Here is a 13471-nt window from a genome sequence, read left to right as displayed (position 1 = left end):
TGTAAATCTAAGGCAACATATTTAGTAGTTTGCATGTTAATGTGGGACAAAAGCGAAGGAATGTCAACGTGAATCAGAGAGGGACAGAGGAGCAAAGGGAAGACAACTCCAGAGAGAGGCCCTGCAGCAGACAGAGGTGCCAGAGAAGGCAAGAGAAGGGTGGTAGATAAAACCCTGAGGGAGTAAGCCGGGCAGTGGGGTGCGTGCCTTCAGTCCCAGCACTTGGGAGGCAGAGGCCGTGGAAGGTGCATCTCTGTGAGCTCTAGGCAAGCCTGGAATGAGTTCCAGGACAGCCAGTGCTACACAGAGAAACCCTATCTCTGAAAAGAAAAAAGAAAAAGAAAGAAAGAACCAACTAACCCACCATTGGGAGTTAGCCCAGTCCTGTGACTCTCATCTTCTCCACCCTCACAGAAGAATGCTGTCCTCTGCAGGGAGCTGGCCGGAAGGAACGGATGAATGGTCTATGTTCAGGGAGTGAAGGGCAGACAACAGAGGAGACTGAGTCACAGTCTTGTGCAAGCATCCCTCTCTGAATCCTTTTAGAACTACTTGACTTATAAAAACTTAAATGCAGACAAAAATGCAAATAGAGTTGTAAAATATATTTCCCGAAGCATCTAATCATAATAAAAATGAGCGCTGACAGGGCCGGGGAGAAGGCTCTGTGGGCGAAGTGCTCACTGTGTAGGTCTGAAGATCTTGGTTAGCATCCCCAGCACCCACGAGCTGGGCGTGGCAGCTCTCCTCGGAAACACTAGCACTGGGTGGGAAGTGGCGAGGACAGCAATGTAGAGAACCGATAGGAGAGTGCCAAGTTCACCAAAAGACCCTGCCTCAAAACACCAGGATGAATAGCATTAGAGGAAGACATTCAAAACCAACCAACCTCCAGCTATTGTGCATGCGCCCACAACGAGCGTACCCGCACACGTGTGTATACCCACACATACACCACACACACCAAAATCAACACTGCCGTCAAAAACGCCTGATGACAGCCGGGCGGTGGTAGCGCACACCTCCCAGCACTCTGGGAGGCAGAGGCAGGCGGATTTCTGAGTTCGAGGCCAGCCTGGTCTACAGAGTGAGCTCCAGGACAGCCAGGGCTACACAGAGAAACCCTGTATCCAAAAAACCAAATCCAAAAAAAAAAAAAACAAAAAAAAACAAAAAAAAAAACAAAACAAACAAACAAAAAAGCCACCTGATGAGGTCAGAGGTGCGGCGCTCCCGAGGTGCCACAGTTACAAGTGGTTGTAGCCACCCATTTTGGGAGCCAAGAATCAAGCTCAGCTCCTCCGCAAAAGACAAACATGCACAATCTCAGCCATCTCTCTAGCCCTTATTTTAAATCCTTTGAAAAATGTGACTTCAAATGCCACCTAAGTCATCTTATAGGTAATACACTTAAAGCTTCTAAGTATGGTGGTACATGTATGTGATTCCATCACTTAGGAACTTGAAGCAGGAGGATTGCTGTGAGCTTAACACCACTTCAGGCCAGACTCTTAGCCCCCAGAACTGGGGTTACAAACAATTACAAGCCACCACTTGGATGCTGGACAGTAAACCCGGCTTTTCCGACTTTAACTATGTGCATGGGTGTTTGTACACGTGAGCACAGGTGGCTACTGAGGCCAAAGGTATCAGATTCCTTGGAGCTGGAATTACAAAATAGTTATCAGTTATAAGCTGCTCAACAAGCGGTGCCGGGAACTAAACTTGGGTCCTCTGCAAGAACAGAAAACATTCTTAATCGCAAAGCTATGGGGCTGGAGAGATGGCTCAGTGGTTAAGAGTGCTGACTGCCCTTCCATAGGTTATGAGTTCAAATCCCAGCAACTATGTGGTGGCTCACAACCATCTATAATGAGATCCGATGCCTTCTGGGGTGTCTAAAGACAGCTACAGTGCACTTACATATAATAAATCTTTTTTAAAAAAAATCACTGAGCTATCTCTCCAGGTCTTCCTTTTATTACCATTATTAATTATTCTATTAAGGTTGCTTCATACTCATTTGTTCTGAAATTCTTTTTCTGTGGCATAAATCAAGATTTGTATTTAACATGAGCAGATGTCTCAGAAAGGAACTCTTTATAAAGTAAATAAACCTAAGGAATGACTTAGCGTCCTGGAACGGCACTTGGCTTGGAATATGCACACACGTATAGCAAGGCACTTGACAGCCCATGTCTCTCACAGACATGCCTGAAGCACATGCACGTCTCCTAGCAACATAGGCTCCCACCTATGGGCTGCAGAGAACACTCAGCAGTTACTACTGAGGATCTCCCGAAGGACCCGGGTTCAATCCCCAGCAGCCATAAGGTGACTACAGACATTTGTAACTACAGTTCCGAGGGATCTGATGCCTTCCTTTGGCCTCCGTAGACACTGAATGCATGCAGGTGAGACACCCGCACACAAATTATTATTATTTTTAAAAGGGACTCCCATCTGCATCCGTTTGCATGCACACACCATTCTCAACAATGGGAGACATTTTTTCCTTCACCTTAACAACTACCAAACGTACACATATTCTATTCAATTGAGCTCCTATCATTGTCTGGATATGAGGGCAGAGGAGCTGAACAGGTCTAAACTGCTTTTGAGTTCATTCACAATACAAAAAAACTGTCTTCTAAGGGAACTTTTGGAGGGAACCTTTTTCTTATCGTCTTATCCATATGCACAATGGAGCGTGCATGTAACTAAAATCAGATATATTACAGGTAGGGACGGGCTCAGTAGAGCAAGGTTATACAACTTGAAAATTGTTTCTCAAAATAGAAGACCACCCAAATTATGCCTAGTGAACAAAGTCCTCCTACTTTTGAACACGATAAAAGGAAGCTTCAAACAATCATGAGTATTCGTGCCCAGGAGAGCATCAAGCAGCACCCCTTCTGCTACTTCCTTCAGAGCCTGCCCTTCCCCCACAGCGTTGTTAGCATGCTATAGCAGAGCACTGGAGTCAGATGCTCCGCACTGGACCATTAAACTATGAGGATTTCAGACATAAATTATAAACTTAAATAAAATGCTCTTAGTCAAAAAATAAAACGCCTCAATCCCCACACCCAGCCCTCTCAACTTGTTCCTGACCCTGTGAAAGGGAAGAGCCAAAAGGGAAGATTCCTCCTTTGAGTCTTTGAAAAGCTGCTCAGTCTGCTTTCCCAGAAGAGCTCAGAGGAAGAAGAAACCATGAAGTCCAAAGACACTTTGGGGATTACGGAAGAGAAGGTTCCCCTCCAACCTATGTTGATTTTTAGACAGGCTCTGTAGCTGGATCTAGGGATCTCATTAATATCGAGTCTGATTAACAAGAGAAAAATATCAAAGTTTTATTAAATTTACATATACCTGAGAAGCCACAAGACAGTGATGTCAGAAGAAATAATCAAAGCATGTTGCTTTTCAGACAAAGAAAATCATCAAGGAATAGTGGGCAATGGCTATTTAGGCTAGCATCATTAATTCTGGGCAAATTTCTAAGAAATACATGTTGCGGGGAGTTACAGAGCTAGTGCATGGTAAGAGTGGTTTCAAAGAATTTGTTTATTCAAATTATTGTAACCCCAAATGCTAGCCTCCAGTGATCAAGGCTACTTTCAGGCCTTGGTACATGAAAACCATCTCTCCCAAAAGAATCTTTTAGCTTTCTGCGTGAAAGGGAAGACAGATCAAATAACCGTTTCTGAGGTTGTATTTCCTCAAGTGACTCAGCCTGACATAATCTCATTCAGGTCTCTGAGAGCAAAGCAAGCCAGGGCTTCACCAGACTGACAGAGAAAAGGGGTGTGAAGGGGACTCTGTACCTGAAGACTGAGGGGAGAACGGTCTCTGTGGGGAGGCTGAGGCAACTTCACAGAGCCCCAGACCCTTGCCAAGGAAAGCAAAGAAGGCCTTACAGTCAGGTCAAGACCTCACCAACCGTGACCGTTAGGGATAATCTCTTGTATACTATGTAAAAGCATCACCTGTCAATAAAAAAACTGATGGTCAAGTAGCAAACGGGAGGAGGTAGAAGGTAGGAGTTCCGGGAGAGAGATGAGAACTCTGGGAAGAGTCTGGTAAGCAGGAAATTCACCCCAGACTCAGCAGAAATCAAACGTAGAAAATTAAGGAGAGGTGACTATTCATGTGGCAGACATAGAATAGTATAAATGGGTTAAATAAGTTACGAGCTAGTGGGAACAAGCTTAGCTTTTTAATAAACAATGAGCCTCTGAGTTGTGATGTGAGAAGTGGGGTGTGGATGGAAAAGCCTGCGGCTGCAGTGACCTGCACGGAGTGGGTGGAGCAAAGTCTTCTCAATAAGTACCAGTGTGCAGAAAAGACAAGAACCAGTCAGTGTGCGCTCTTCCCTTCATCCTGGCCAATGAGCCAAGAAGTCATTCTCAGGAGCAGCAAGGACACATGGGAAATGCGCCACACCCCAGGACCTCACCTGCTGCTCTGACATCACAGCAGCCCACCCACCTCCACACAGGATTCAGAAGAGAGAAAAGACCAAGAGTAAGAGTCATGAGTTTGACCCCAAATCAGCTAAGAATAAGCTACCTAAAACAGGGATCGCCCATCACGGTCGTAGAGAAATCAAGGCAGTCCCAGTTCTTGAGAGTTTGCATTTGTAGCAGAGTCATACCAGAGATGTACAAAGAGGAAGAAGCAAGAAAATGCAGGGAGAAGAGCAGTGTTTATGCTGGGAACACAGTGTACACAGATGGAGGTCAGCAGCCTCTGGCTCGGCCTGCAGACGATATCAGGAGAGCAGATCTCAGCACACAGGACTGGAGGAGCGTAAGTTCCTCCAGAAAATCTTGGGGAAAACCTAGCAAGGATGCTGGAGGTCACAGAGCACAAGGGATGGCAGCACCAACAGGTCCTTTGTAGAAGGATGTAGTACCTCTGCAGGTCTGGAGGTTTTGGAGTAGGATGAGGTTGTCTGGATCAGAAGAGGAAGCCTGGTGTACTGGCTGGTTTCGTGTGACAACTTGACACAGCTGGAGTTATCACAGAGAAAGGAGCCTCAGTTGAGGAAATCCCTCCATGAGATCTAGCTGTAAGGGATTTTCTCAATTACTAATCAAGAGGGAAGGGCTCTTTGTGGGTGGTGCCATCCCTGAGCTGGTGGTCTTGGATTCTATAGGAAAGCAAGCTGAGCAAGCCAGGGGAAGCAAGTCAGTAAGCAGCACTCCACCATGGCCTCTGCATCAGCTCCTGCTTCCTGACCTGCTTGAGTTCCAGTCCTGACTTCCTTTGGTGATGAACAGCAATGTGGAAGTGTAAGCTGAATAAACCCTTTCCTCCCCAACTTGCTTCTTGGTCATGATGTTTTATGGAGGAGTAGAAACCCTGACTAAGACCCCTGGTCATCCTCCAATCAGTCATTCCAAAGAACTGGAAAGAAAGAGAGTACAACTAAGAAAGTTATTGTAGATTGAATGTGTATGCCCTCTCACTCAGTCATTGAAATGCCAGCCCCCAGTGGGATGACCTTAGAAGGAAGGCCTCTGGGAGAGAATTAGGTAGTCAGAGCAAGAGGCTGAGAATTCCTCTCCTAAACACTGTGAAACAGGCAAAACTGGAAATGGCATAAAGCCTTTCTTCAGTGGCCTATTCCCTCCTACAAGGCTGCATCTCCTAAGCTAACTGGAGATCAGGTGTTTAAACATATGGGCCTATCGGGGATATTCTCATTCACACCACTACACCTTTCTGTCTTATCCGCTGAGATGCTGGAAAATTACTACTGGAAAGAGAGGAGGGGCAACCAGCAAATACTATAAGTTCGCCTAATGTTACGTAGGTTCAGCTTCGATGAGCTATTTCCAAGTCAGAAAGTCAGCAGCAATCAAAACCCAAGAGAGCAGCATTTGCTCTGTGCTGTGAAGCACTGTTCTCTGGGTATGCCGTGGTCACTGTCCTTCTAAACTCAACGCTGTGACTGCCAGCCCAGGAGCTGAGCAGGACAGAGTCCATTGATGCTCCATTGTAGGGGAGGGCCCAGCAGTTCTATAGGCCGTTAACGGATTCTGAGGGGTGGGAGGAAGAGGCCTCACCCCACCCACTCGCTCCTCCACCCCTGAAGATGTGGACAGCTGACTATGATTACTGGGAGAGTGGGGGACATTTTCTTCCATGATATAAGCACTCAGAAGTTGAGCCACGTTCCTGAAAAGAAACATTGCCCCAAGTTCTTCTTCATAACCTACTTGCTCAATTAGCAACCATGGTGTGACTCATTGGTTGATGGAGTTCGATGTGAGTGGAATCCTTCCATTGGTCTGCCACACCTAGCATAAACTAGTGACTGTCGCCCTTAGAAAAACTCATGCAACGCTCGGCCCGTAGCTATGCCAGCGATGCTGGCCATTTGGATCCCAGAGGTCACAATGTTTTGGAGGGGTAAGAAGAAGAAAAGGAAAATCTGCCCTTCTTCCCCAACAGGCAGACCCGTGTGAATCACTTATTAAAATAGTCTCAAACAAGCTGCTACAGGCTCCTATTTTATCTGCTCTTAGAACATAAAATTCATAGTACAATATTAAAAAAAAGTTATAAGGCTTAAGGCTTAATGCTCCTTACTCGAATAATTACAAATAAACGTGTGTTCTGTGAAGGTCATATGTAATGAGTACCAGCAACTATATCGAGGAAGCATTTAAATTTCAAACTGCTGAGTGTTTTCCCCCTAAGGTGACTTTGGTGAACTTGGTACTAAAGCTCTTCTTAGCTCCAACTTCCATTAGAAATGTTGTATCGCTTTTTAAGGAAGAATGCACTTGATAACAGCGGATATATGTGTTTGCCATTTTGAGCGGGCGAAAAGTGTACGTCTCCTGTGAGCTACACCTGCTCTATTTGATGTGCTATAAAATAGTATAATTAGTTTCTGGTACATATGCCATAACTCACACCTGAAAGTGCTTTCTCCTTCAGGAGTCACCATGGAGACCACGCAACGCAAGTGTCACGGTGGCTCTGCCCCTGGCCAGAGCTGATTTTCAGAAGTCTTTGAGAATGTAACTCTCTTAAAGCATCTCTTGTATAAGTCCCTGAGACAAGAAGTGCTGAGCTTTTGAGGCTATTTCCTCCTCGTAAAGCACTAAGATGTTTTCTAGAAATCAGATAGGTAATGTGAGTGATGAAGACATTTATGAAATAATGAAATGAGAAGGATCACCAATTGACCCACTAACGATTTTTAAAAAACTGAGTGTGATGCTGGGCAGTGGTGGCGCACGCCTGTAATCCCAGCACTCTGGGAGGCAGAGGCAGGTAGATTTCTGAGTTTGAGGCCAGCCTGGTCTACAGAGCGAGTTCCAGGACAGCCAGGGCTACACAGAGAAACCCTGTCTCGAAAAAAAACCAAATCCCCCCCCCCAAAAAAGTAAATAAATAAATAAATAAAAACCGAGTTTAAGCAGAGGACCAGCATCTGAATAAATATGCAACCTCTCAAAGAGACACTAGGAAGAAGGTTTTCACGTAGTATTACTTGGGTTAAATTTTCACTGTTCCTCATATTATGTGTTCTATACTGTAATGCTGGTGGAACAAATTGAAAAACTCAACCCTTCAGTCTCTGCTCCCTGCATTTCCTTTAGACAGGAGCAATTCTGGGTTGATATTTTTGAGATAGATGGGTAAAGGAAAGGCCATCCAGATCCTGACAATACAGATGTGGATGTTGCAGCCAACCATCAGACTGAGCACAGGGACCGAGATGGAGGAGTTAGGGGAAGGACTGCAGTAGTTGAAGGGGTTTGCAGCTCATAGGAAAAACAATATCATCTTACCAGATCCACCCCTGCCTCCCCGAGCTCCCAAAGACTAAACCACCAACTAAAGAGTACACATGGAGGAACTCATGGCTCCAGCTGCATATGTAGCAGAGGATGGCCTTGTCGGACACCAATGGGAAGGGAGGTCCTTAGTCCTGTGAAGGCTCAATGCCCCAGAGTAGGACCATTTGAGGGCGGTGAGGTGGGAGTGAGTGGGTGGGTAGGAGAGCACCCTCATAGAAGCAGGGGAGGGGGTGGGATAGGGGGCTTGAGGAGGGGAAACCGAGAAGGGGGATAACATTTGAAATGTGAACAAATAAAATAACTAATTTAACAAAGAAAAAGAAAAAAGAAAAACTCAACCCAAGTTCACCTCTCTTTAACTGGGACCCAATGCGGAAGAAGCATTGGTCAGCTGTGCCTCTAACAAGGACCAGAGCAGGAACTGCTGTAGTGACTGAGCAGTGGCCAACACTGTCACGAGTTCAGCTGAGGTAAGAACTGGATCTGTCACAACTCTGCAGATTCACTGACCAGGGACAAGAGACCTCAGTGACACCTATACTAACAAATCTAAATCGAATACAGTTGGGCAACAGCAGCTCTGGGATGCCAAGAGCTCTGAACAGCTAGGTAGGAAGCCCAAGTCCAGATATGAAAGGAACAGCCAGGCCAAGGTTACAGTGCCATTTGATCATATTTTGACTGCTTTGTCCTTGGTCAATGTGTTTGTTGCTTGGGAGCAGTCGACTTCATCACTTCCTAGTTTGCAGTTTGAGTGTGATTAATGACCCAAGACAGACAAACAGACTGGGGCCTCTACCTCTGAAATGCTCTGCTCTTCAGTAGCTCTGTGTATACACATCCTTGTTCCTTGACTACGCCTGCTTGAATGTCAAGAATGAAGTCAAGACTCAGTGCTCTGAAATGACATCACAGTCTGTTGTCCAAAGAAAGAAACTGTAGCCAATACTGTTGTTTCTTCTTCTATCAGTAGACAGTAGCCCATACCTTCAAAGACTAGAAAGAGGGCAGAAAGCAGGCTAGAGCAAGCCACAGCTGGCTCAAAAGAGAACTGGGCTATTTCAGAAACAACAGCAAGGAACTGGCCCCAAAGGTATAGACAAAGATTAGTGTTTCGAAACCATCAACCTTGCAGAGTCATGTCAAGATTAAATTGGTTTATTTTCCGTGATGACATTTCCTCTGCAGCTCTGATGAGGACGTCAACGACAACAACAACAACAAAGCCTAAAGAAAATTCAAACTACGTAAGATACCTGCTCGGTCAGAAATGCCATTATCAAGAAATCTTATCACCAATACCAGTAAGGATGTGGAGAAAGAGGAACCAGAAGAACCCTTACCAGCTGCTGGGATGAGTGCAAAATAGTATATCTACTATGGAAATTAGTATTGGGGTTTCTAAAAAAAAAAAAATTAAAAATAGAGCTACCATATAATCCACCTACACAACTCTCGGGATGTACCGAGGACTCCAGAGTCCTTCCAGACAGATATTGCACATCTGTGCCTCTTTCTAGTCTACTTGAAGTAGCAGGAAGATGGACCCAGTCTTGCTGCTCACCAACTGATGAATAGAGGGTGACAATGTGGTGCAGACATATAAATGAATTTTCCTCAGTCGTAAAGAAAACGCAAGTTTCGGGGAAATGGGTAGATTTAGAAAGTATAACACAAAGCAAAGTTTTCTATTGTATTGAATTACTCAATTTCAAAAATCACATGTTCTCTCTCATATGCAGTATCTAGCTAGCCTTTGGTGTGGTGTGTGTGTGTGTGTGTGTGTGTGTGTATGTGTGTAGATTAGGGTAAAATCTAAAGCTAGAAAGTAGACCAAAGCAGGGTGGTGTTGGTGCATGCCTGTAATCCCAACACTCTGGAAGGCAGAGGCAGGCGGATTTCTGAGTTCGAGACCAGCCTGGTCTACAGAGTGAGTTCCAGGACAGCCAAGGCTATACAGAGAAACCCTGTCTTGAAAAAATACCAAATCCAAAAAACCAAAAAAGAGAAAAAAAAAAGAAAAAAAGAGAAGAGAAGAGAAAAGAAAGAAAGAAAAAAAGAGAAAGAGAAAGAGAAGGAGAAAGAGAAAGAGAAAGAGGAAAAAAAGAAAGTAGACCACGAGAGTAAAAATAAGCTATGAGGCAAGATGGAGGAGGACACATGGGACATAGGAGAAGGGGCTGGAAGGGGGAGGGGCCAGGGTGGTGGGGGAGCCGGTGGTAAGGAGACTCTACTAAAACATACTTTGTTTGAAAATCCCATAATAACATATAATATTCTGTATGCTAACTTAAGAATCGTAAAATTAAGAATTAAGAAACGTCTTGGACTGGAGAGATGGCTCAGTGGTTAAGAGCACTGACTGCTCCTCCAAAGGTCCTGAGTTCAAATCCCAGCAACCACATGGTGGCTCACAAACCATCTGTAATGAGATCTGACGCCCTCTTCTGGTGTGTCTGAACACAGATACAGTGTGCTTAGATATAATAATAAATAAATCTTTAAAAAGAAAAAAAAAAAGAAAAGAAAGAAACTTCTTCTTGAACCCAGCAAGATCAAGTCAATAGCTATGAGCTTGACTGACCTCAGAAGACTGGGCTGGATATGTGTGCCTGCTCTTAACCCCAGCTCTTGGTGGGAAGAGACAAAATCCAGCAGGACTCTATAAACTCCAGGCCACTGGGGTCTGTATATGAAATCCCACAATAGGCCTTCCTGGTGAGACTCAATAAACAGTAAATAGTTCATTCATTCATTCATTCATTCACTCATTCATTCACTCATTCACTCATTCACTCATTCATTCACTCATTCAATCAGGGTCAGTGAGATAGCTCAGTTAGCTCCTCGCCACTATGACTGACAACCTGAGTTCAGTCCAGGGAACCCACAGGAAGGCTGGGAGAGACAATTAGTGACCAATTTGAAGATGCGGGAGAGGGGGATGGTGGGAAGGAGAGACTGTTCTGTACTTAAGAGTACTTCCTGCATTTTCAAAGTCCCCGAGTTCAGTTCCCATCTTCTGTCCCACACATCTCACAATAACCAGGTGTCATTCCAACCCAGGAGATGCGGTCCTGTCCTCCAGTCTCCACAGGCATCCACACGCAAGGATCCACACACATACACATACAAAAATAAAAATAACTCTTAAAAACACTAGAAGATGTGAAATTTGGAAAAAAAAATAACAGAATGCACGGGAAAAGTATCATTAAGGAACTGTAAGGGAAGGTTCATGATGAAATATAAGAATTTCCTCCCGGTGGGGAGGGGGCATGTTTTCAATAGGTAAAAGAGCATTTCCTTCTTCAGCTGTGACTGAGCCTCTGTCATCATCCCGGATGACAGGCCCTGTGCAGGTGTGAAAAGCAGGCACTCTTAGCTCAGAAGGAGAAGTAGGCCGCTTTCACTCTGACTCACCCTTGTTTGTGTGCAACCAAAATAACAACGCTGTCTACAAATGTTTCTGGAATCAAAAGGTTAATAATACACAGGAGCTTTCGAGGCAGTTCCCTGACCACTGGTTCAGTTTCTGCTCCTTCAGAGCCATCCGCAGCCATGACTGGGAGCAGGGAGGTTGAGCCGCGTGCGAGGATGAGGAGGGCAGAGCTATCCTTCCCGTCTTCAGGTTCTCCTACATGGGCAGGCGAGCCGGTGAGCTGCGGGTGCAGGACGTCACGGTGCTGTCCTGCAGGCACCACCAGCCCATGGGGGATGCAGAGCCGGAGTCATTATCAGGAGTTGTGCTGTCATGGTCCTGTTTGTGACCGTGTGGAAGGTATATGTTGTGTGTGTTGGCTGCATCCCAGTTGTTGACTAAACAGGAACTTCTTTAACCCAGCAAGATCAAGTCAACAGCTATGAGCTTGACTGACCTGGAAAGGTGTCATGCCAGCCACTTGGAAACGAAAGCAAAGCGACTGCTGCTAACAGGTATGAAGTTCCTTTCCCCGGAAGTAAAAACTGGGCCAGATCTGTGGTGCGGTGACACAATTTTGTAAACATACCAAAACCCTCCAAATCATTCATAAACTGTTTACAAGGGTGAACTTATGCTATATCTGAGTTATAGTCCTATCTTTTCACCAGAAGATGATTAAAGAGTAGTTAGCATGTACCAGGAATCTGTACTAGGTTCTGGATAAATAATAATAGTAATAACAGTAATAACAACAACAATAATAATAATAATAATAAATTTAAAGCTGATGCGTTTGAGTTACTATGCATCAGACTTGGTCCTGAGTCCTTTGTAGATATTCTCTGACATTCATAAGAGAGCCTCAGGACCTTATTTAAAACAAGGGACAGATTCAGCCCCTTGCTCAAAATCACACAGGTGAGACTAGATCAAATTAACTGTGTTGGGCCTTATTTGGCCAGATGCTGAGGCCTAGTGAGGGAGCCTGAGCCTTTGCTCAAGTTTAGAGACCTGTCTCGGTCACTTCCTTACTGGAGTGACTCAGCACGGCCTGCTTAAGCCCGCCTTTGCCTACCTAATTCTGATGTAGAATAACTTCATTGGCCCTGTCAGTCCCCATATCCTCCATCCCCCTCCTCCCCCTATGTCATCTCACCTCAGCTAAAAACCCCACCTCTTCTCTCAGCCCTTTATAAACAAAAGACTGATACAATTAAATTCTTGCTTGGACAGACTCTGGGATCTGGGCATTATTCTCCAGCTCCTCTGGACTTGCCTGCAGAGAGCAGACACAAATGAATCTGCAATTTTGTAGGCGATTTTGTGTTCAAATGCCTTCGGTTGGTTGGCTGGCTGGTTGGTTGGTTGGTTAATTGGTTGAGTTTGTGTTTAAATGTTATTAGGTTGGTTGGTTGGGTGGGTGGTTGGTTTGGTTAGTTACTGGAGACTGAACCTGCAACCTCTCACAAGTTAGACAAGTTTTACCACTAAACTAAATTTGTGTTCCCCCCCCACACACACACACACAGACACATGGTATGTGTCTCTGTGTGTGTGTGTGTGTGTGTGTGTGTGTGTTGAGACAGGATCTACTAGGTACCCAGGCTAGACCTGAACTCTCTCTGTAGCTCAGGTAAACCTCAAATTTGCAATCCTCTGGCCTCAGCTCTTTAGTAACTGCAATCACAAGTATGACCCGCCAGGCATGGTATTTTTGGTTTTTTTGGAACAGAGTCTTAAAATGTAGCCCAAGCCATCCTCAAACTTGTGGTCCTCTTGCCTCTGCCTCCCAAGTGCTGTGATTACAGACAGTTACCATCAGGTCAACCTTAAACATCACCCCTTTCTTATCGCTCAACTTAACTAGGAATGTGGGTCCGTTTTCTCCACGCACAGGTCCGACTGCTGTATCAAGACTTCCAGACACAAGAACGTAAGAGCCCCCATTGACGAACGACAACATACACAAAGCACTTCACAGCCACAAGAGGCAAGCGTCTCTGTGGAGCCACAAAGAACTTGGGTTATGTCCGATGGGGTGCCTGGGACCTCTTGCCCTGACTGATACGACCAGGGCTATCGAACTCCAATGCACTCACTCGCTGTTACCCACTGGTCATTCAGATCTAAAGATGGCCAAATATACAAGGCCCAGCATACTGGAATAGACATGCGTAACCTCCCTACATTTGATTTAAGTGATGGATCATAGGGTCTACCTAAC

The sequence above is a fragment of the Apodemus sylvaticus genome, chromosome 16, assembly GCF_947179515.1.
Source record: "Apodemus sylvaticus chromosome 16, mApoSyl1.1, whole genome shotgun sequence".
In the NCBI taxonomy this organism is placed as follows: Eukaryota; Metazoa; Chordata; class Mammalia; order Rodentia; family Muridae; genus Apodemus; species Apodemus sylvaticus.
Note: the sequence above shows the minus strand (reverse complement) of the source record.